Raw genomic sequence first — 22,469 nt, 5'->3', positions numbered from 1 at the left:
GTTCCTTTTGTGCCCAACAGTGTGAGTGTGTGTGTGTGTGTGTGTGTGTGTGTGTGTGTGCGTGCGTGTGTTTGTGTGGGTGCGTGTGTGTGTGTGTGTGTGTGTGTGTGTGTGCGTGTGTGTGTGTGCGTGTGTATACGTACTTGCTTTCCACTCCCAGGGGTATGTTTTGCATTTTGCTGCTTAAGATAAAGTAGAAACACTGGTGCCCTGCAGTACAAATCGCAAAGGGGCCACATTGAAGCACTTTCTGAGTCTTCTGAAGAAGGAGCTAGAGATGGTTTGACAGCAGAGGTTTGAACGCAGACACGAGATTGCTTTTCAAAAGCAAGCTGCTCGGCGCTTTCATGGGGCTGCTTATGTGCTTCAGTGGGCCGACTTTCTGGTATGTGAACCGAACTGTGGAGCCCTAATACGATCATCACTGCCATCTTCAAAGAGTAAGGAGATCGCACAGCACATGTCACAGGAGTATTTTTACTTATACAATTCATACAATTACACAAATGAATTGTGCTCTAAATATTAAGTAATGAGATTGCAGGGAGAGACACATGAGAGAACAAACGTACAGTTGGTCAGAATGGCAGTACCCTCTGGCTTTGTTACAGGGTTATGACATGGTAATGCCCATGCTGATAAACCCAAATAATGGCCAGATTAATCATGAAAACTCACAGAAAACCTCAAGCAACAAGTTCTTTGACTCTGAAGACATTACTAAATTAGGCACTCATTTTCTTTAATGCTACAAATATGCTCCCTCATCATTTCGCTCCGTTCTCTCCCTCCGCAAGAGACCTTTGTTTTCCATTATAGAATTATTGTGAGGGACCAATCTTCCGCATTAGAGTGACTTCACCGCAACAAGACACAAAAAAACGCCTCCTCCTCCTCTGCCTCCTCCTCCATTGAAGAGCTACTTTGTTGTAAAAGGATTAAGCGGCCCCATTCAACTTGTGGCGTTAAATTAAATGAGCCTGGATTTGCTGGATGTGCTTTTTCCTTTCCTAGCCCTGTAATCCAGAATGGGGAAATGCTCACAGATGATTTAATGCTTTTTGTATAAGCAGAGAAATTAATAGCCACTTGCCCTTTAGCAATGAGACGCTCTGTATTGCATATCATGTCTGTTTAACATTGCCATGGTTTTTCATAGAGTATTTTTCAATGCAGAGTGTAACTGCACTGGCAAGTTGACAGGACAGCACAATCACACACATAAACACACACACATGGTGACACACAAGCAAGTACACACTCTCTCTCACACACACACACACACACACACACACACACTTTTGAGCATGCAGCTTTCAATCTGTCATTATAGAGTCTGCGTGGCCATATTGCAAAGAATGTAAACATAATTTGCACTTCAAGTTGATAGATGTATGTTTAACCCAATGGAGCACATCCTGTACACATCTTCAGGCTTTGGCATTGTAATGTGTGACAATATTCTCATTCATGGTGAAGACAAACTAAAAGGCAGTGCCCATTTCATGCAGCTATAAACTCTATCAAAGAAACAGCAAGACAATCTAAAAAACCTGTTATGGAATGTATCTGGAACCACAGTAGAGTCTTCAGTAAAAAACCCACGCACATCCTAGGAATTCCAGCGCCTAAAGAAACGGACACCCACAATGCATCGTGACCTCCCCATGTTGCAGAGGGATAACATTTTTATCTCTTTTTTTCTCCCCTCTCTCGGCGCATCGTGGCAAAAGCCCGAGCCTCAACCCGGTTATGAAAGCGCCTCGCTCCCGGCCTCGGGGCTATCGCCACACAGCAAGGGTCCCCTCTCCGCTGCATGGCTCCTCTGGCCGGGCCTGTTTGCTTGTATATTTATGCTCGCTCTATTATTATCTTTCGGGGAGTATGTTTAATGTCATTTAATTTACAAAGCTTCCCCCCTGCGCGGGCCGGGCCGGAGGGGGGTCAGGGGACTGGGGGTGGCGAGTGGCACGGCTCCAGGACAGCAGTGCGCGGTCCACTGTGATCGGCTGCCAAGTACAGCACAGTGGAGGAAGCTCCGGCCCGATCGGCAGAGCGTGGTGTCTTGTCTCCAGCCGAGCCGTGTCACCGCTTCACGGAGCCCCGCAGCCCGTCTCCCTCCCCCCCCTCCCCCCCTCCGCCCGCTGCCTCCCCCTCAGGAGGGGGGCTTTCTGATGTGGACCACAGGCCGTGGTGCCACAGGTCACTGCTGGGACAAGCCAGCGAGTATGCTGGTGTATGTGTGTGTGTGTGTGTGTGAGAGAGAGAGAACGAGAGAGAGAGAGAGAGAGAGAGAGATAGAGTGAGAGAGTGAGTGAGTGAGTGCGTCCGCACGAGAAGGAACTTGAACTTATACATTGTTTACAATCTGCGTGTTCTAAAAGTTTGCAACAGCTTTAGACACTGGACTCAAAAGGCAAACAGGCTGTAAAAATAATGGCCTACGAGTCAAATTTATGATGCTGAACATAAAGTACAAACAAAATCAAATGCTGACATCTCTCAAATTGCAGTGTACAAACACATTCACCCTGGCACAAGCACAAACTTTTTTTCTCTAACCAACGCTACCTTAATACCTTCTAAAGCCAGCACTGTCAGGAAAATAACTCTTGTGACCTTTTGTGACTTTTCTCCTTCTGCTGAGAAAACAAAGCAACCATTTCCTAGGCCATCCACGCTTCAGAGCAGCTGGCCGTTTATTTGAACGAGTGCCTAGCTGTGTAAATTAACCAAGCTTTCACCAATGCCTGCCCATGTAATAAATCACCATTAGAGGTCAGAACAGGAGAGAAGCCATCGCACCAATCAGTGCTACTATGATGGAAGCAGTGACATAAACGCCAGTCACATTCTAGGCCGCCTGTACAATGACGCATATCACTCGAGGAATGTTTATCTTTAGCCCATCACCTAGACGCTTCCAACGTTTTTTCCTTTTCTTTCCTCCACATTTGCTGCATATGTAAAACCTTCCACATACAGACAGTTCAAGAGCGTCTTTTGGCATGTTAAATATTCAAAAGTCAAAATGATGTTTCGTTTCATTAATTTACTTTAAAGTGCATGGAGAGACATCATTTCAGAGCAGACACCGGGTGAAGCGTAGCCTTCCTTGTTGCTTGTGCTTCCGCTCATCGATATTTCAAAGATCAGATTAGTGAGGTTCAAACCTGAGGCGTATAACCTGCAGCCTGAAACTCTATACAATTACCTCACACTGCCTCTAAATTAGTCGTGATATAAATGGCTTCAGTGTGCGCAGAATGCTAACCTGCTATTTCCATATTAAAGAAATGACTACGTGCAGGAACTTTGTCCAACATGATACCTATTGGCAGGACTTGAAAAGATTGACAGATCCTAATCGGGAGATTAGGCAGTGTGTGCAGAGCTACTTGTTCAAACCCCTCAGTATCCCTGTGTGTGTAGGGCCAAGAGGTTTGTTTGTTTTAAAGCAGTAATATAGAGCCATTTTCAGATTTTTAACATTCTCTGGTCCAGCCAGAGCACTTGCTTCCACCCCTTCTTTAGAACAGAACTTACAGTAAAAAATGCAATCCGTTTTCATTGGCCTTCAGCCAGACTGCAGCGCTTTTGAGAGAGACAACCAGCATGGTTGCAAGCCCTAGATTGACCACTAGGGGGAAGCGTTGATGCTCTCGTTGAACAACATTTATGCTTAAATCTGTGTTATGCTTAAATCTAAAAAAAAAAATAAGTTTTAGGGTAAAATATTTTGGGAGAGGTCAGATAAATATTTTGGAATCCTTTTAATTGGTTTTCATATGTTGGACGATTCAGACATTGGTTGCCAGCACCAATTGGTTGAAAATACACATCTCAACGCTTTACCTAACCAACAAAGAGCACTGGTTCATCAAATGTGTTGTTGTTTGCTTATGTATTCGAAATCTGATATCAAGCCTACCATTCCCAATGCTGAAATAAAACTAAAGTTGCAGCGCTCTCTCCAGACTCTCCCCACAGGATGAGGTATCATTCTGTTGTGCTGACACATTGATGGCTTCCACTGGTCAGAGTCCACAGCTGGTCATTCCAGAACATTCTGGTGAGGTTTAGGGGCGGCAACCTGATCAACAATTACAGCCTGCTGTTTATTTTCACCAACTGTCTAAGACTGGCCTCAGGGGTACATTGCATTCCTGTTGAGTTCTTCTGACATGCAAAGACACCTGCTATTAAGAGATACAAGGACTGGTTTGGATTGTGATATCTACAAGATGTATCAGCAAAAATACTATCACCAAAAAAAGAGTGGAATTACTGGACAAATGCTGGAATGACATTTTTGTCCTATTGTTTTCCGTAATATGAAGCTAACTTGTTTATGTTTGTATTCTGTGCACTGTTGTGTGATTAATCTAAATTGAAGATTGACTGTGGACAGCGCAGGGTGTACTGTGAAGGAGTGCCTTTATGGATCCTGAGTGCAGCCAATAGTGCAAGCTGCTGCTTCTCTCGAACCAATTGTGCTTTTCTGTTGTATCCTTTGCATGTAATATCAATTTATCAATATAAATAATATATATTGATATAATATCGGTTGGTTATAAATTGGGTTGGTTGTTGATTGGACACTGTGAGAAGTCCCCAACCAATAGCACAAGGAATTAAAACAGTGTGTAACTGAAATTACTGGCTATATAATTGCATCTTATATCATTTTACAACTTTTTTTGTGAAACACATTGAAATGCTACATGATGCTATTGGCCCTTGAGTTCTATTTTTTGTCTACCTTTTCATATCAGGCAACTAAAACAGAAATTACTGGTATCAAATCATTGAGTAAGTGGTAGGGTAAATGTTGAGTTAAACAACGTTTACAGTAGCCAGGCTGTGATAACATACACAAACAACACTAGTGCCGCCTCACATCACATAAAGAGTTAACAGCAATCTAGTGTTCTATCTCTGTTCAAGTGTAATCCACACTATCAAAACTGTTATCAAAACTCGGACTACTATAAATAAAATGAACAAAATGCAAACAGTTTCTTAGTTACTTAATGAGCGGAACAAAGAGGTGCACACAGTGGTTTATGAAGAAAACAGGGGTGAGATAAAGTTTTATGATGTCAGTCTGAGGGTTATTGCCGATGGCTGGCAGCTTTTACTCTGGCCAGAGGAGTGCACCAGGAGGTCAGAGCTCCCTGTGGTTTTTCTTGAGGCTGTAGTGTATCATTTCAGATCAGTTTTGGTTAAGTAATGACAAGAATCAGACTTGCCCTACCAATCTCTCCCATCTGATAAATGTTTTTGTTTTTCTTCCTTTTTGTGAAGGGGGCGGGGGTGCTGGCTAATGACATTTATGTGACTGTTCCTAATACTGCAGAACATGATGATGTTTCAGTCATTTCATGTCAGTAAAATAATGTAATACTGTAGACAACATATATCATATTATTTGCCTAAGGCCATTTCATTATATTGTTACATGTGAAGTATATTATATATTAGACATTACCATGCTCAGTAACCTGCTGTGGAGCCTGTGCAAAGACAGTGTGCATGAACTGTGCAAAGTTGTTATTTTGACCTTACATGTGGGAACCCGGGTCTGTGCTGGGAGACTACAGTACAGAGACCTAATAACATGGGAATTTTTACTGGCTCATAATTATTAGCATTCTCCTAGCAAACATGTTTTATTTTTCCTCTTTGTTTTATTAAAGGCACACCCCCTTCTCTTCGTCAGGAGCAAAGGGATGTGGCTGATTTCCCACCCCTATAAAGTCAGAAAATTTGATTTGATTTTTTTCTAACTGTCCAGTACAACAGTCCGGGTCCTACATCTTTTGATTAAAGATCATATAGACCATTTTTATAGAGGAGGGCTCGGGGGCATAGCTGTAAGAAAGAATGCTGTTTGGCTTGGGCAGCAGCATCTCCTACTGTGAGACTCCCAGGGTTCTTAAAGCCAATGGCATGTTCTGTACCTACTGAGAAACTGTTGAGGGTTCTGGTGTTGCCCTAATGATTGTGCCAAGGAGAATAAAATATAACTGGCCTCGATTGCTGTTAGAGGTTATGTTATTTGCTAGGAGAGGGCGGCTTCTGTAGTCAGAAAAATGAGCGGCACCACTCCCTGGCTTCGGCCTAACTCACTTTGAGGGGTTTTATCAAGGCGACAGATTTCTTAGTAAACCACATCATTTGTGAGCTAAAAATTAGAAAAAAAAATATATAACACACAAAACTTTCGAGCAAGCCTATTTTGAAGCTGTTTTGCCACTTATTTAACAGACGTTTGGGAAGGTGATGAAACATGTTTGCGTGTGAAGGAACGGAACGCAAGCAGAGCCAGTGGAAGGGAGGGAATTACCAAGGCCCATGATAGGAGAGCCGGCTGCACGCTGTGACTCAGAGTGGCCCCCGGTGCTAATTGCCATTTGGTTAAACCAAGACGGCGCGGTAATGAAGATGAAGAGGTGCCGTGTGAAGTGTGCCGTAATGGGATTGTGTCACCGGTTCACGGGGCTGCTCTAGCCTGGAGTCGGAGCCTGGAGCCCTGAACAGGCCGCGAGCGATTCCAGAGGGAGGGGTGTAGGGCGTTCCAGGGAAAAACATTGCCCAGGATCAGCACAGAGGACTGTTCCTGGGGTTTTTAAGAGTACCACCCCAGCCCTCCGGGAGACTGAGGTCTGTTTCGGAACACTAAGTGTGTAAAATCATAAGGAAGAAATGCATCTGACCTCTTTGTACAAGGCAGCATGAGGATAAAGCCACTGAACAAAGAACAGCTTTGACTTCAGTTCTTCTGTTGCCCGTTTTAAAGGTTGTATACCCTCAGACTATCTGTATAGATTCTTTAAAAACCGTGATAGATTACCAGACAGAATCAGTCAGGTTGTGTTGTACCCGTCTTTGACAAATATTTACACAAACATCAACTACACAAATGTCAACAGGAAAGTGCTGGGAATGTTTTTGGATTTCCAATTAATGTCATGAAAATTACCAGGAAAGTTACCTTGTGTACCTGGAGTCATGGCAAGCAGCAGACTTCTTCTTTCAGGTGTAGTGCTGAGATGTTTTACGTCTCTCTTCCTTGTCATCTTCTGGAAGGTTCCATTGCCCAGGCGATGTCATGTAGCGAACCTAGCCATGATGGATGAGAGAGATAATGTGTATTAAGTATGTCCAGTTCCTTGGAAACTTTGGAGAAGTAGCCTAACAGGATAAAATTTGTCCCTGCACTCCATCACAGTTATTCCTTCTGAAGCAGAGCATGTCACAGTGGCTGTTCAAAAGACAGGAGAAAAGAAAGTTTAAAAAAAAAGAAAAAAAGGTGTCCCTTCTTGACTCCTTCATAGACTTCTCATCATTTTAGAACATATTTCTGGAACGCTGAAGACGTTTCTTCAAGCTTTGGAGTGACAGAGGTCATTGGGGCATATTCTCTACCAGCTCCTTTTCTGTTTTCCATCATACAATAATTCAGTACTTCATAACTGAGTGTCTGGGCCAAAACATTGAAATAATGATTGACATTTTGGGGTTGTGTGCCTGTCACCAGCCTACTAAAACTTTGGCAACATCTATTTAGGAGAATTGTGCTTAATGTTTAATTGTTCTCTGCCAATGAGCTACTAATTGGGCATCTTACATCTGCCCCTTGAGCATCTGGCCAGTAAGGCTGCAAAACAGCATTGAAATGGATATATATAATGACATTAACCTCAAACATTGAAATAAAATCCTGACATCAGCACTGGGTTGCACCAGTCAGATGCTAGTTCTACCTTTGCCTTGTTCAAATGTAAATACTGTAGGCACTATGTTGGAGCTTTCAAACTAACAGCCTACACAATCTCTTTTTTAAGTGCTGTTATCAGCCGAAAAGATGTATAGACCAAACTATACCAAACACTAAGTGTAAGATGCAACATTTCTTTCTTTACTCCTCATTGGAGATGTACATAATGGCTTTTACAACTTTGATTTGGCTCCTAAATATCTCAGATTTATGAGCCAATGGCTCCTTAAGATTTTTTTTTTGTCTGAAGCACTGAACACACATGGATAAGATGTCATGAACTCACGCATTGCTCAAACTGGTGGGAATCCCCACAGCACCAAAGCAGGCTGGTTTCAGCAAACCTTCCCAATACAGGGATCATCAGACGCTCCAATAAACACACAGCTCCAAATCACGGAAATAGCTGTGGTTACCCTAGACGTGCTAACTCGAACGCAGTAAGTGCCATGTCAAATAACTACACCAGTGCCTCCCCTTTAAAAAGGGGAATACCCTGGCCTTACGAAAGACTATACTGAGGTCATAAACTGTAGAATGTGAGGAAAGTGTTCTGTTCAGTACAGATGATTGATAAAACATTTTCTCACTGAAAGAGACAATGTGAGTGCTGCTCCATAAAAGAGCTGCAGTGTGGGCGAGGCATGTCCTACACTCATAAGCGGATGGCATTAACATCCACCTGTCCCATAATCCGAGCAGTGAAAACGTTCAGCCTCCTCTCACAAGCATGTCGGTGAGCCAGACTTTCCAGCTGTCCTAACTTGGCACCGGCAGTATAGGATGGGTGCCTATTCAAAAGCCTTTTACACTTTCGGGCCAATAAGTCACTCGTCACCTATCGTGAATTATCATTGCCTGAAAAGGACCTTCTGGCTCAGGGAGAGACGAATGGTATGCACATTACTGTTCTGGCATGGTTAACGAACTGTTGGCTTTCCAAACTAGGTGTCTGCTGATGTGAGTTGACACATTTTGTCAGGTACAGGGGCAAAATTTAGCACATTTCCCAAATGTGTGTGTACGGTGAGCAAAGATCATGTGACCTGAGGGACAGCATTAAACAGCTCTGATGTTCTGTTGGATATTGTGTGTCACCCTTACCTTTGACTATATACAGTAACTACAAACCCAGACACACATATACACACATATACATACACATACACACAGTGCAGAGTTAGAAATCGTTGTACCTGACACCAACTGACATGTCAAAAAGGCAGATAAAGCCTGCCTAGCACAATCACACATCCTACGCATTGCACTCACTACAACCACTGAGAGATCTAGTCAGCAATATGTGATAAGAAGTATGAACGCATGGGAGCTCATTCCAGTAACATCTGACATTGACCAATGCTACTCTCCCTCACCACACAAGCATCTTACACAGGGTGACTATCAAGAGTGAACATTCAGGGGAGAGCTGTGGTGCAAGCGGTAGCATCCCTCATCAAATAAAAGTCTAAGTACCGGCAAAAAAAGCAGGTTGCAGTCTCACGATGATTTCTCAATCCTACCAGGAATCTCTCTCCCACTCAATTCCGAAACCACAGCAGAAATAAATAAAAAGAACATTTAGGACAACATTACGAACACCGTAATTAGAACAAAGGGTCTCTGGTACTGGATGATTGTTCACGTTGTTCCTTGACCTCAAAAGAAACTGAGAAGCATGGGAGCTGAGTGCAAGCAGAAGGTACAGGTCCAAAACCTTCACATGCAAACATGTATGAGGTCATAAATAATTTGAAAGACTTAAGGTAACATGTGTAGCAGCACTAATTCATGTCTTCAATTTTGCAATCAAGTGTCTTAAAATGCAATCCTTGACTACATTCCATTACACTTTTCGACTAATTCCACAATATTGTCCTTGCATTCCTACAGCTCTCTGTATAGTGTGTGTGCATGTGTGTGTGCATGTGTGCGTGTGTGTGTGCGTGTGTGTTTGTGTGCGAGTGTGCGTGTGCTCAAAGAACTGGAAGGGACTTTAATTCCTATCTCAGGTTAAATACATATTAAGCCTTTCATCACTGTTCTTGAACCAGCCACGTTCAGGTGAGTCGCATATTCAACTGCATTCTCTTAGAGGTAAAGCCTTTCATAAGTGCATACTGTATTTGACAAAGTGTCAGTTACAGCATAGGAATGAACATGCCAACACGACACAAAATCATCCAAATACCTCCTCCAGAGGTTTCCATGGACCTAATCAAACAGCACATTATTTATCAAATGAAAATAGTTTTGATGGTGCCTCATGTAAACATTCTGTTGCCATTTGAACATAAAATGACGCTGAACTGGCACTGAAACACTGCTGTGGTTCTAGATTGTTCTTTTTATTTGCGCTCACATATGGAGTTGCATCTGGATTTTCCCGTCATTGCTCCTTGGAATACATCATGACTACCTCAGCTCCCTCAGTTCCAGGATCTGACCTGTCAGTCCCTCTCGAGCACAGCCGAAAAGAGTCCCTAATCTCCCAGAGTCAGGCCTGGCTGATTCACCACGTTCTGGGTTAAATTATTCAGTTATTCCTCAGTGCCAAATCACACTGGCAAAGCACTGTCCACTCAAAGAAAAACAAATATTTTCAAGTCAGTAAATTTTCATATCTTTCTGATTTTATCATATTATTTCAGAGGAGTTCAGTCTTACTGGATGACTTAACCACAGGACAGTTATGCAGAGGGCTATTTTTGGCTTTTGGCATCTCAGGTTGCCTCTAAGAAAAGCTGACTGAAGTAGCAAAAGCTATGAATTAATGTGAACAGTTGTATCTTTCTCTTTCGGAGTGCATGATAATAACACTCATAAAGAGCGTGTTTATGTGCATTTATCGTGAGGGCCCTCCATCTCATTTTTATTTTGCACACTGTGTAAAAAGTCCCCTTGCCATAATTCAAATGCATTTGGCTGCAGTAAAAATGGCTACACTGTTTTACAGAGACATTCCATTTGTTTTTTCCTTTGGCCCAACAGAGCCGGGGAGAGCTTTGGTCTTAAACGCTCCCTGGTCAGAGGAGGGTTTTTTATGGCGCTCCTGGATGTTCTTCAGTGGTGAACCAGCATCGTAATGTGCCTGGGATATTTCTGGAGCCTGCCCAATGCACCTGTGTTCTTGCAGTTGGTCTTTTCTTCTCTTTAAGGGCTGTGAGATCATTAGCTGGACACGTTTGTGTCGTAAAAAGACAATGAAACATGCTTCAGTAATTAAGGGGAAGTCAAAGGAAGCCGGATGCGGAGTATCACGCAAGATTTAATTGTGAGAAGTGGTATGTGACTGTGTTGCTTAGGGAGATTCAAAACATAAATCATCACTTTAAGTCACAAGACTGTCTCAACTTATAGCAACTGTCACTGACTGTCATATGATAGTTATATAACTAGTTCAATATTACATTAATTATATAATGTAATTAATTATATTAAAAAGGGTGTGGTGGAGAAGTGGTAAGTCACCACCTGACAATCGGTCGACCCGGGTTCCATTCCTGAACCCGCCCCTGCAAGTTCATGTCGTTTTTGATAAAAGTGTCTGCTAAATACCAGTCAACTTTAATTTTAGGGTCAACAGATATGAATGCAATACATAAAAAACAGCACGCAATGGTGGTGCTTCTAGATTTAATTAGCCACTAAAATAGTATACCTGGACAAATACGAGTCCCAAGTCACATTCAGTAAGGAGTCATCTAGCCTTTAGCCTGAGCTAGAGGTCTTCACATGTCTCAAAATGTATAACAATTATTCACCTCTTTTATCCAGTTCTAATTTTGATTCAATAAGATACATGGTTGAATACAGACCCATGGAAATTCAAACCCAATGCCATACCTGTCTCAGGACAATCATCAACCCACTTGTTTCCAAATTATCAGAATCTTTGAGGAGATAGAACACAGATGAGATAAAGAAACAGTCATGATTTAGGTTTTCAGCAGCCTTCATCAGCTTTCATCTAGCAGGACTATCAATCACGCCACTACTCTCAACTCCCTCCTTACCTTTACCACACATCAAGTCTGGCACATTACTGTTACAATGAGCCCAAATACTACCCTAAGAGTAGGAGCAGAACACTAATAATGACTTTATGAAATGTTTGTCTTCTTCTCCGATTGCTGGCAGAGAGGAAATCATTACAGTCACACAACCCCATTTCTCTGAGTCAAACGCGCCACTGTAGGTCGATGGAAATGGCTGTTAGACATGTGTACTAATTGGCCTCTCATATTTTCATTGTGGTTTTTCTGTGTTTCTATTCAGATTTATGTCAAACCTTTGGGCGGTTGGTTTGGAGGTTTCCATTACGGTATGGAGTGAATAAGTTATATCGCACAGACAAACTACCAAGACAAACATCCACCTTTGAGGTCATTGTTGATGTTGGATTGAGACTCACTTCAAAATGCTTTATGGGATTATAAAGAGGTCCACAGTGTGGTCGTGCCCTAATACAACTAACAAGCAATCCCAAGCTTCCTCTTTCCAGCAAAATAAAATTCTGCAAAATATTTACAGACATGGTTGGTTTTTAGAACTGACAACTAAACTGATACTTATCGCTCTTTAAATTCACATTAACATTACTCTGTACCCCACAGAAATATTATTGAGAGCGTAGCCTATATAGCTCTCAACCTTAACAGCAGCTGAAATATCAATATCACATTTCCCATATATTATGAAAAATAGATTGCGTTTTGAAGCAGAAAGTGTATGGCACTTAAGAGACAAACAGTTGAAGCTCATTGCTCACGAGGCCGTGAGGAAAGGACAAGAGCTGTGGGGCAAACAGGAGTTCTTGGGGTGATGTGAAGGTTACAGTAGAAATAAACCAAAGGCCTGTGAGGCCGGTGATTAAAGAGAAGGGAGGATCTGACCAAATGATTGCGGCTGGAGAAGCTTCCCCCTCATGTAATGACAGTGATGAAACACATGAAGCAGTTAAGGACACCGTGGAGAGGTTTCACTTCTGACTCAGTCATCTTCTGTATTGCAGCTGCTCAGCCGTGCAAAGCGCAGAAAACCCCCACATTGAGTCACTGACAGAATAAGATACGTCTGTCTATAGGTTCATTATGACTGACTGATCCCAAAGCTGCTGATGACAAGTTGTAAAAATTAAATTATGCAGGCATACTACAATAAATATAATTTTAAATCCCAGTGGGTGGGAATACCCGTGGCATCAATACAGTAAAATATGGGAGGATCTTGAGATGAGGAGTCCAGGTTTTGACTGGAGCAGAAATTTGGAGAAGGGTACTGCAATCAAGGAATGGCCCTCTCTCCAACACTGGGAATGGAGGGGGAGTAGGGTAGATGTTGGAAAGCGGAGTGAAGTTGAACTTGGTTTTGCTCATGAGTGTTTGGCAAAACTCTGTTACTATTGAAGTAAGAATACAACTCCAGTGTGGGGCTAGTTAGTTACGTGCTCCTATGCACACAGACTGATGCATGCAGACCCTATACTATCCTATACTGTTGGAGCTCATAGGCCTCCACTGCCTAGCATTCTCCTAGCCAATGTCCAGTCTCTTGTGAACAAGATGGATGAACTAAGAGCGAGGATACAGTTTCAAAGAGACATCAGGGACTGTAACATTCTATGCTTTACTGAGACATGGCTAACTGAACTTGTACCGGACTGTGCCATCAGTTTTTCTCTGCTGCGCGCTCTGACAGGACTGAGGAATCTGGAAAATCGAAAGGTGTTTGCATCATGATGAACAGCAAGTGGTGTGATCCTAGAAATGTCACCGTTCTCTCAAAGTCCTGCTCGCCTCATCTAGAACATCTAGCGATCGTCTGTCGACCCTTCTACCTGCCCCGTGAGTTTACTTCGGTAATATTCAACGCTGTCTACATTCCTCCACAAGCCAACACAGATGCTGCGGTTTCAGAATTGCAAGAAGTGTTAAATAGACAACAACACACGCACCCTGAAGCTGCGCTTATAGTGGCCGGTGATTTCAATCAAGTACATCTGAACCGGTCCATGCCTGAATTTACTCAACACATTCACTTCCCTACACGTGGTGACAACACACTGGATCACTGCTACACACAGTTCAAGAACAGTTACAAAGCTAAGTCTCTACCAGCTTTCGGAAAATCAGATCATGCCGCTGTTTTCCTACTGACTATGTACAAACAGAGAAGTCAGACGGACCCCCCAGTGACGAAGGAGGTCAAGCGCTGTACTGACCAATCGGAAGCCAGGCTACAGGACGCCCTTAGCAACGTTGACTGGGAGATGTTCAAGACGAACTCTGCTGACATAAATGAGTTTACGGAATTATCATTAAGTTACATCAATATGCTAACTGATTCCATCATCCCAACTGTAAAGATCCGAAGCTTCCCTAACCAGAAGCCATGGGTGGATAGAGAAGTGAGAACGGCATTAAAGACATGCACCATGACTTATAATGCTGGACTTATTTCAGGGGATATGATGGATTACAAAGCAGCATCTTATAGTTTACGTAGAGCTATTAAAGATGCTAAGCGCCACTATAGAGACAAAGTTGAAGCTGATTTCTTGGAGGGTGATCCAGCACGAGTGTGGAAAGGACTCCGAACCATCACTGGCTTTGAAAGAAAGTCCCCTCCTATGATGAATGTGAGTAAAGCCCTCCCTGATGAACTTAATGCTTTTTATGCTCGCTTTGACATGAAAAACACAGACTATCTTGCACTAGCTGCAGCATGTGAAGCAAATGAGGATGCACCTTTCTGTGTCTCTGAGGTCGATGTGAGCAATGCCTTTAGGAGGGTTAATTGTAGAAAAGCTGCTGGACCGGATGGAATTTCTAACAGGGTTTTGAAATCCTGCGCTGCTCAGTTAGCTCCTGTGTTCACTTATATCTTTAACATATCGTTGGCTCAAGAGACAGTTCCTACTTGCCTCAAGCAGTCTGTTTTTGTTCCAGTACCGAAAAACAAAAGTCCATCATGTCTGAATGACTACCGCCCAGTAGCCCTGACGTCTACAGTGATGAAGTGTTTTGAGAAGCTTGTGAAAAACATTATCTGCTCATCCCTCCCTGCCTCCTTCGACCCCCTCCAATTTGCTTACAGAGCCAACAGGTCTACAGAAGATGCCATCTCAAACCTCATGCACACCACCTTAACTCACCTAGAGGAGGGGAATGGGAATTATGAGAGGATGCTGTTCATTGACTTTAGTTCAGCATTCAACACGATAGTACCTCTCACCTTGGTCACAAAGATGAAGGCCTTAGGACTGAACACCACCCTGTGTCACTGGATCTTTGACTTCCTCACCAACCGTTCACAAGTGGTTAGAGTGGGGGGTCTGACATCTGACTCATTAACCATCAGCACTGGTGCTCCCCAAGGCTGTGTTTTGAGTCCACTGCTGTACAACATCTACACACATGACTGCAAAGCCAACAGTAGTCATACCTCCATCATCAAGTTTGCAGATGACACAGTGATCTTGGGCCTGATTAGCTAATGAACAGCTCTACTTCGATCAGGTTGATGAGGTGGCACAGTGGTGTCAATCTAACAGCTTGACAGTGAATATCAATAAAACCAAGGAAATGGTAGTGGATTACAGAAGGAAGCAGCAGAACTACAGTTACACTCCACTAATGATCAGCGGGCAACCTGTAGAGAGAGTCACAAGTTTTAAATACCTTGGTGTCCACATTACTGAAGACTTAACATGGACTGTTAACACTCATTATGTTCTGAAGAAGTCCAGACAACGACTCTACTTCCTTCGTCAGCTAAGGAAATTCAAAGTTTCTACATCCATCATGAAGGCCTTCTACACTTCAGCGGTTGAGAGTGTTCTAACTGGTAGCATCATCACCTGGTATGGGAACTCCACAGTTAGAGATTGTAGTACTCTGCAGAGAGTAGTGCGCTCAGCTGAACGTACTATAAGAACTCAACTCCCTGCTCTACAAGATATCTATTCCAGAAGAGTACTCTTAAGAGCCCAAAAGATTCTGAAGGACTCTTCTCATCCTAACAATGGATTATTCCTACCGCTGAAATCAAGAAGACCCCTATGTAGTCACAAAGCCAGAACTGAGAGACTCAGGAGAACACCTACATGACTTTTAGCACTTTTACATCCCTCTCCCTATGCTACATACATACTTTATTTTCTTATTTCATCACACGTCAACACACACACACACACACACACATCTGACTTTCTCCAACTTTTGCACATCTCCATAGAACTTTTTATTTATTATTTTTGATTTCTCCTCCATCTATCTACCCATGTCCTTGATTGCCTAGCCTTTCACACATTTGCCTAGCCTAACACACATATTGCACACTGCCCTCTCCCCACATACACAGCACACTATCCCATCTCCCCTGTCATCCCCCCAACACACACACCAATTGGGTTAGCCCCTTGAGCCGTGGATCTGCCCAAGGTTTCTTCCTTGGTAAGGGAGTTACCAGTTCCTTGGTAAGGGAGTTTTTAAGGGAGGGTTGGTAAGGGAGTTTTTCCTTGCCCCTGTTGCTCTTGGGTGCTCCTTGTTGGTGCCCCCCCACCCCCCCCCCCCCCCAAATCTCCCCTACCTTTCTTATGCAGCCCTTGCCACTTAAAGCAACACCAAAGAACTTTCCCTCTGTCGCACGCACGCTATTTGTTTATACAGCACCGGCTTTGCAAATAACAATGTCCACAGACAAGGTAGAATATGCTGCATGATTTATGAAAGTACAATGTATTGCGACATCAAACGCAAGTCAAATTTGTAGTTTCTTATGTCTCATTCCATCAAACTACAGATCCGCTACCCGATCTGGCAAACTTACATAGTGCGGTTATAGCCGACAGAGGGCTGCGAAGCGAATGCATAAGTGCCATTCACCCTGTTACAAGTTGATGAACTACTGAAACGATTTTGGAAACATTATTTTAAGGTACAAAAAACTCTTTGGTGTTGCTTTAATCTACTAAACCCCTCTTCAACTGCACTTTTTACCCCCCCCCCCCCCCCCATAAATGCACAAATAGGCTGACACCAGACATAATTTCACTGCATTTCTTACTTCCAGTAACTATATGCATGTGACAATAAACTTGTATCCTTGTATCCTATACAGCAGCAAACACAGTCACACATGCATACTCTAAGGCCAGTCATTTTTGCACAAATACCAGAGATCTGACAGTAAAAAGGGTTGTGTTCCCAATGGTCAGTCTCTCTCACCATGCATTTTCTCTGAGTACTTCCAGCCTGCGGGGCAGCCGCTGCCAGGACCAGGTAGGGTTGAGCGGTCGCAGTGTGTGGTGAGTGTCCGGTTCCGCAGCACTTCGGTCCCAGCACTGTCAAGCCAGGTGAGCTGCTAATTACCTGTGACTCTGCAGCTCTGAGGGAAACTGTGGCATCTGGAATGTACAAGCGAGACAGCAGCCTTCCTCTCCGACTGACAGGTCCGGCTGACAATAAGAATGGCTCCAACACTTCAAAGCAAGACAGCTAGCTGGTACAAGGTCTGTGAAACGGTCAACAGTGTGGACCGGACTGACCAAAAAACTCGACAACCCTAGAGTGACAAGGTCCTCAAGTGTTAGCCCAGGCTTTGAAGGAGCCATACTCTAGATGGGGTATGTGGAAAATGTCAAAGAAGTCAAATGAGGATATTCTCCAGTCAAGAGAAATATCAAGTGCCTTTGAAGCACCAGGACTCAGGAGTAAATGAGTCACCCAGGTCAAAAGAGGATATAGACAAAAACGCTAGCGCAATTGATATTTATGATTGTAATATTATATTGTGTATGCTCAAAAGCATAAGCAGAATGTGCAAGACCATAAAGTGAGTTCAAACTTTGCAGAAATCTGTTGAAACAACAAATTGCCTCAGCTGAAATTAATGGGACAGTGCATTAAGAACTGCACTTCTCTAACGGCAAGCCCCTGTAAAACAAATTAGCGGGTCAGTTTACATCTGAGAGCAGAAGGATGGCGTTTACTAAGCCCCTGCTGCGGAGGCCTACTCTTATCCTGGCCAGTTCTTCCAAAGCAGTGGTCCATTTCAGAAGGCAATGGTGTGAGTAAGTTGGTGAAATTAGACACGATTCTCTCATTCTTGGCACCTCTGTGTGTGGCGTTCCTCGCCTCAAATGCCTTGTAGAGCAGTTTTCAATGTTGCAGAAAAGAGCGCAGCAGAGGGGAGAAAGGGAAGTCAGAGGAGAGGAGAGGAAAGAATGAGCGGGGAGGAGAGACAGGACCGCACGTCCAAACGCTCGGCTGCTCGCCGTGATGCAAATGTGGCTTCTGTCTCGCTCGAGATGGACTGCAACTGGAAACCAGTGGACAGCCAAGGGTCAATGTCCCTGGTAATAAGATTCTGACATGGAAAGATGGAGCATCTCCTCGCAGTGTGGACCAGTGCCAAGCGGTATAGACAGTGGAGAGGGGGTAAAGGGGGATGGGCTGTCTGACGGCTCCTCCGAGGTTTTACAAGGGCTTCTGTTTTGAAGATAGTTTCTTAGGATACAGAAAAATAAAGACATTGGGAAGATCTGTCAAATACTGAGCGGAAAAGACAACGCAGGAAAGAAAAAAAAATGTTTAATCCCGTTAAAATCTTTGTCGTGTGGCTTTGCCAAGTTATTTACACTTTCCAGAGGCCTGTATGAATGGTGAGGTAAAAAATGTATCTAGGTCTAAGTGGTCTGAAGTTTGATATACTCAAGACTTTCAACCACATTCTTCCAACACAAAAGTAAACGTTAACCTTGTCCTTTATTGATCTGATTATGCCTAATAAGAGATCTGCACAAATGTAATGCAAGTTTTACATTTTTACCAAAACGATATTTGTGATGAAGTGTGACGTACAGTTTAAAATCATTTATAAATTAGATTTTAAGATCCTGGCATAATTTCAGAGGAGCTGACAAATTTTGAGGGAATGTAGAATTGGTTCTGTGGAAGGATGTAGAATTGTGCCTTATTTTGCATACCATCTATAAAGGTAAAATGTATATCTAAGGTATAGAATATTTTAATAAGTGTGAACTACATCATCATGAAATGCATCATCTCAATCAAGTGACTGCATCCAGTGTGGAATATCATACTACACATCTACCAAACATACTGGACACATCCTTCTACAGTACAGTACATACAGTACTGCATCAGGTGTTAATTTCTTCCCTTTTCCATTACAGACTCTTGTGCCACTAACTGGGGGATGATTTGGCCCATGTGTCAAGCTATGTGGTGTTGATTTGAACTCACATGAATCCAGTGTGCGCTGGATGACGAATGAGGCAGTCTGCTTTTGTCATAAACCAGATGGACAGTGAGTCCTCATGGGATGCCAGCGTTCGACCTGCAGGTGGAAATACAAGTTCCAGATCACTTCCCCGGTACAGCAGGGAGAGCCCAACCTCTCTACTGAAAAATGCAAAGATCCCACATAGAATCACATTTTCCAGAATGCAGCGTCCATCTATCACTGTTCTATCAAACACCTGTATTTCCAACCAAAACAAAGGATTTATTGCTTACTGCTTCCACAGTTTGTCGAGCCGCATGAATTGTTGTGAAGGGACGTCACTTAGTTTTATGGATTTGTTTATGACTAAAAGATATGTGTTTTCTCACTGACCCGTGACTGTCCCCTTCAAGTGATAAAACACAGAATACCACAATTATTCAGTGGCTACATAAACAGTGCCTCATAAACATTTGGAATGTAGATCAGCATTTGTTTTACATTAATTTAATCCTCTCTGATTTCATCAGTGGGACACATTTGGGTTTAAGGCTATTTTTTCCCCCTCCAGAAACCTTCATTGTATGTTGTGCTTTCAGTAGCTGGAGAAAATAAGGCCCTACAACACAGCCAAATGAGTCCTCACAGTCAATTAGGATGCAGAGGCTCATTGTCCTGGTTTTTATATAGTTGCACGTCAACACTTGGGACCATTCTGATAACTTTAAAGACTAATTACCCACTGTCCCATATTGACATTACAGAACCATAACACGACCAAAAACTATTCTAATCATGAAGTGTTTCATACAGAAAGTTTGACGTATTTACCATATACTTTTGGCAAAGAGCAATCACAAACATGTTTGGCCGGCCCTCATAACAGGCAAGACCAAGGGGATAGGGAAAAAAAATAATAGTTTTCCCATATGCTTGCAATCAACCATCAAAATCTAGCAAGGTCCGTTTTCCATTACCGAATCGAACCGAGGCCATGAGAAGTAGAATTTGGCCAAAACCAGAGGAATGAATGTACAAAGGCGAACGTCATGGCACACTGATTTTCACTCAGTTTTGAGATCTCGTTTGGACCTCTATGCTCCTCACTCTCTGGTAGCTACTACTGTGTGAAATGAAACCAGAGGGGAAAGCAATTCACTCCTTTCTGCCAAAGGCAACCTCAGCCAATGTCCTTGGACTGTCATAATATTACAGCACATAGCCTACAATAAATAACACTAAGGATTTAACAAAAAAATACATCTATTGAGTGGCTTCATTTTAGTACAATATATTGTGAAGTGATTAAAACTAACTGCTTAATTGGTCTCTGACTGAACATCTGAGTGGGAAACAATGAACGCATAGGCTACATCCAGTATAACTAGGTCAGTGGTCCTCAAATTTTTCATATAGACCTCTCTGCAATGTATAAAGTATTCTCTTTTGATCCCGTGAGGGAAATTTGGTCTCTGCATTAATCCCAATCCGTGAATTAGTAAAACACACTCAGCACACAGTGAACACACACTAATCCCGACGCAGTGAGCTGCCTGCTACAGCGGTACTCAGGGAGCAGTGAGGGGCTGGGTGCCTTGCTCAAAAGCACTTCAGCCGTTCCTACTGGTCGGGGTTCGAACCGGCAACCCTCCGGTTACAAGTTCGAAGCGCTAACCAGTAGGCCACAGCTGCCTCAATGCTGAAATAATACGACCCCACCACCACAGTACACATTACCTGCTATTAAACTTTTCAAAAAATAAATAAATAAATAAATAAGCTGCTGCAAAGCATTTTATCAGCTAAACGTTTTTGTTATTTGATCAGAGCTTTTAACATTTTTAACTTCTCACTGGGTGATAAGTCCATACTATGTTATTGGTAGGGGGCAGCTGAAAGCATGACGCTCTACATTCCTCGGCTTCCTCAGGGTCTACTGAGAGCATGGCCTATAGGAGCCCACCAAGAACATGGGGTGCTTTATGAGGTTATCTTATCTCGATTGGACTGCAATCATGTCAAAGCACATTTTTTAGATCAAAACTTGATTGTGTAGATCAAAACTTCCCATTTTGGAGGTCCCCAGGTGATCATATGAGGTGCAGAGACTTTGACAAGCCTGTAGTTTCATCCTGTACTTGTAGCCTATTTGTTAAGCAAGTGTCTTGGGGGCTCCTTGCCTCAACTGACAGGGGGCATGGTGTGTATGGTATAAAGAAATGCTGCCTTTACCCTGAAACAGTTATGCATACAGTCACTGTTAATCTAGCCATCATTTTAAGGCTCTGCTACCATATTATAAGTAGGCTAAGGTATGACCAGACAGGGTTGTAAATCAAGGCTATGGGTAGGTATGATTCATTACCAAATAAGTTAATTAGCCTACGGGATGTTGTAAGAGCACTACCATACACAATTTTATGAAGGCAAAGTTGGGTGTTTCTCAATTTGTTTTTGTTTCTTGTTTTTTTTTTTTCACCCTGTTCTCCCCACACCTTGAGAACCATGGTTGATGCTGAATATATTACCCTGAATTAAGAAAATAAATCCATCAAGGTGTTGGGTCAACTATTTCATCGTATGAAATAAGACATATTAAACACTAACGAAATAAACAGACTGAATGACTGAGCGTTTTAAAAGTTATTAGACTAGGATAGCCTAGGCCATTCTAGGCGCTAAAGTAGGCTAAACAGAAGATCACCATCATAGCAATAAATCCCATTCCTTCGACATTAACTTTACAAGAAGAGTAGCCTAAGCTAAATAAATGACCTAAAATTAGTCTACGTTTTTGTTCATTCTCTTTCTAGTTAAATTTAACACCTTGGCTTACACACTCATATCATAGGCCTACTCCCACCTGACCTCATTCCTCCAGATTTCCTGGCGACTTCATAGTAGCCATGGCTAGCTGGTTACTCATAATAAGTCTATCCAAAGGAAAAGCTCCTGTGCAGTGGACGTCAGTGACAATCAAATGGGGCAACTCTCGTGTCATGTTAGGCTTTGGCGCGAACACTGCAGGCTAATCCATTAATGTAAAGTCCAGTCAAGCTAGGTCGGGTGATACCAGATAATGTCTAATAGACGGGCTCAGGTGATACTACTTGCTAGCATACCAGTTTTCTTTTATTTTTTTTAAGTCTGCCAGTCAATTATTTTTCAGGGTTCTCAAGTCTCACGCACGCAATTCAACAAGTTCACACGCTCACACGCCACACTTTGCATTTCTCACGCAGAAATATTACAAGGGATGTCAAGGTATCTGCATAATGATTAGAGGCGCAAGGATACCAGAGGATTTCTCGCAGGGTTCAGAACTAGCACTCACCAGCCAAATAATAAAAAAAACTAGAAATGTAATGCCAGAGGAATTACAATAGTGGATGGAAAGCTGCTGGCTTAATGTTGGTGGGGAGATTCCTGGAAAAAA

General features: G+C 42.8%; 1 long non-coding RNA gene across 4 annotated transcripts in view; it reads right to left on the bottom strand.

Moving 5' to 3' along the window:
* The window catches only part of LOC121693612, a 139,851-nt gene extending 117,824 nt beyond the window's left edge, over positions 1-22,027 (bottom strand). For 3 of the 4 annotated variants that reach the window (XR_006025545.1, XR_006025546.1, XR_006025544.1), the window contains exons 1-3: positions 21,902-22,027; positions 19,054-19,147; positions 6,998-7,125 (exon numbers count right to left, since the gene is read on the bottom strand). This is a non-coding gene — a long non-coding RNA (uncharacterized LOC121693612). Of the gene's footprint in view, positions 1-6,997; positions 7,126-19,053; positions 19,148-21,896 lie in introns of all 4 variants that reach the window. The other variant, XR_006025547.1, reaches the window with a different exon arrangement.
* Positions 22,028-22,469: the final 442 nt, after the last annotated feature.

Source organism: Alosa sapidissima, chromosome 19 (genome assembly GCF_018492685.1).
Source record: "Alosa sapidissima isolate fAloSap1 chromosome 19, fAloSap1.pri, whole genome shotgun sequence".
Lineage (NCBI taxonomy): Eukaryota > Metazoa > Chordata > Actinopteri > Clupeiformes > Clupeidae > Alosa > Alosa sapidissima.
The sequence above is the reverse complement of the archived record's forward strand: the minus strand, read 5'-3'. Positions and strand labels throughout refer to the sequence as shown.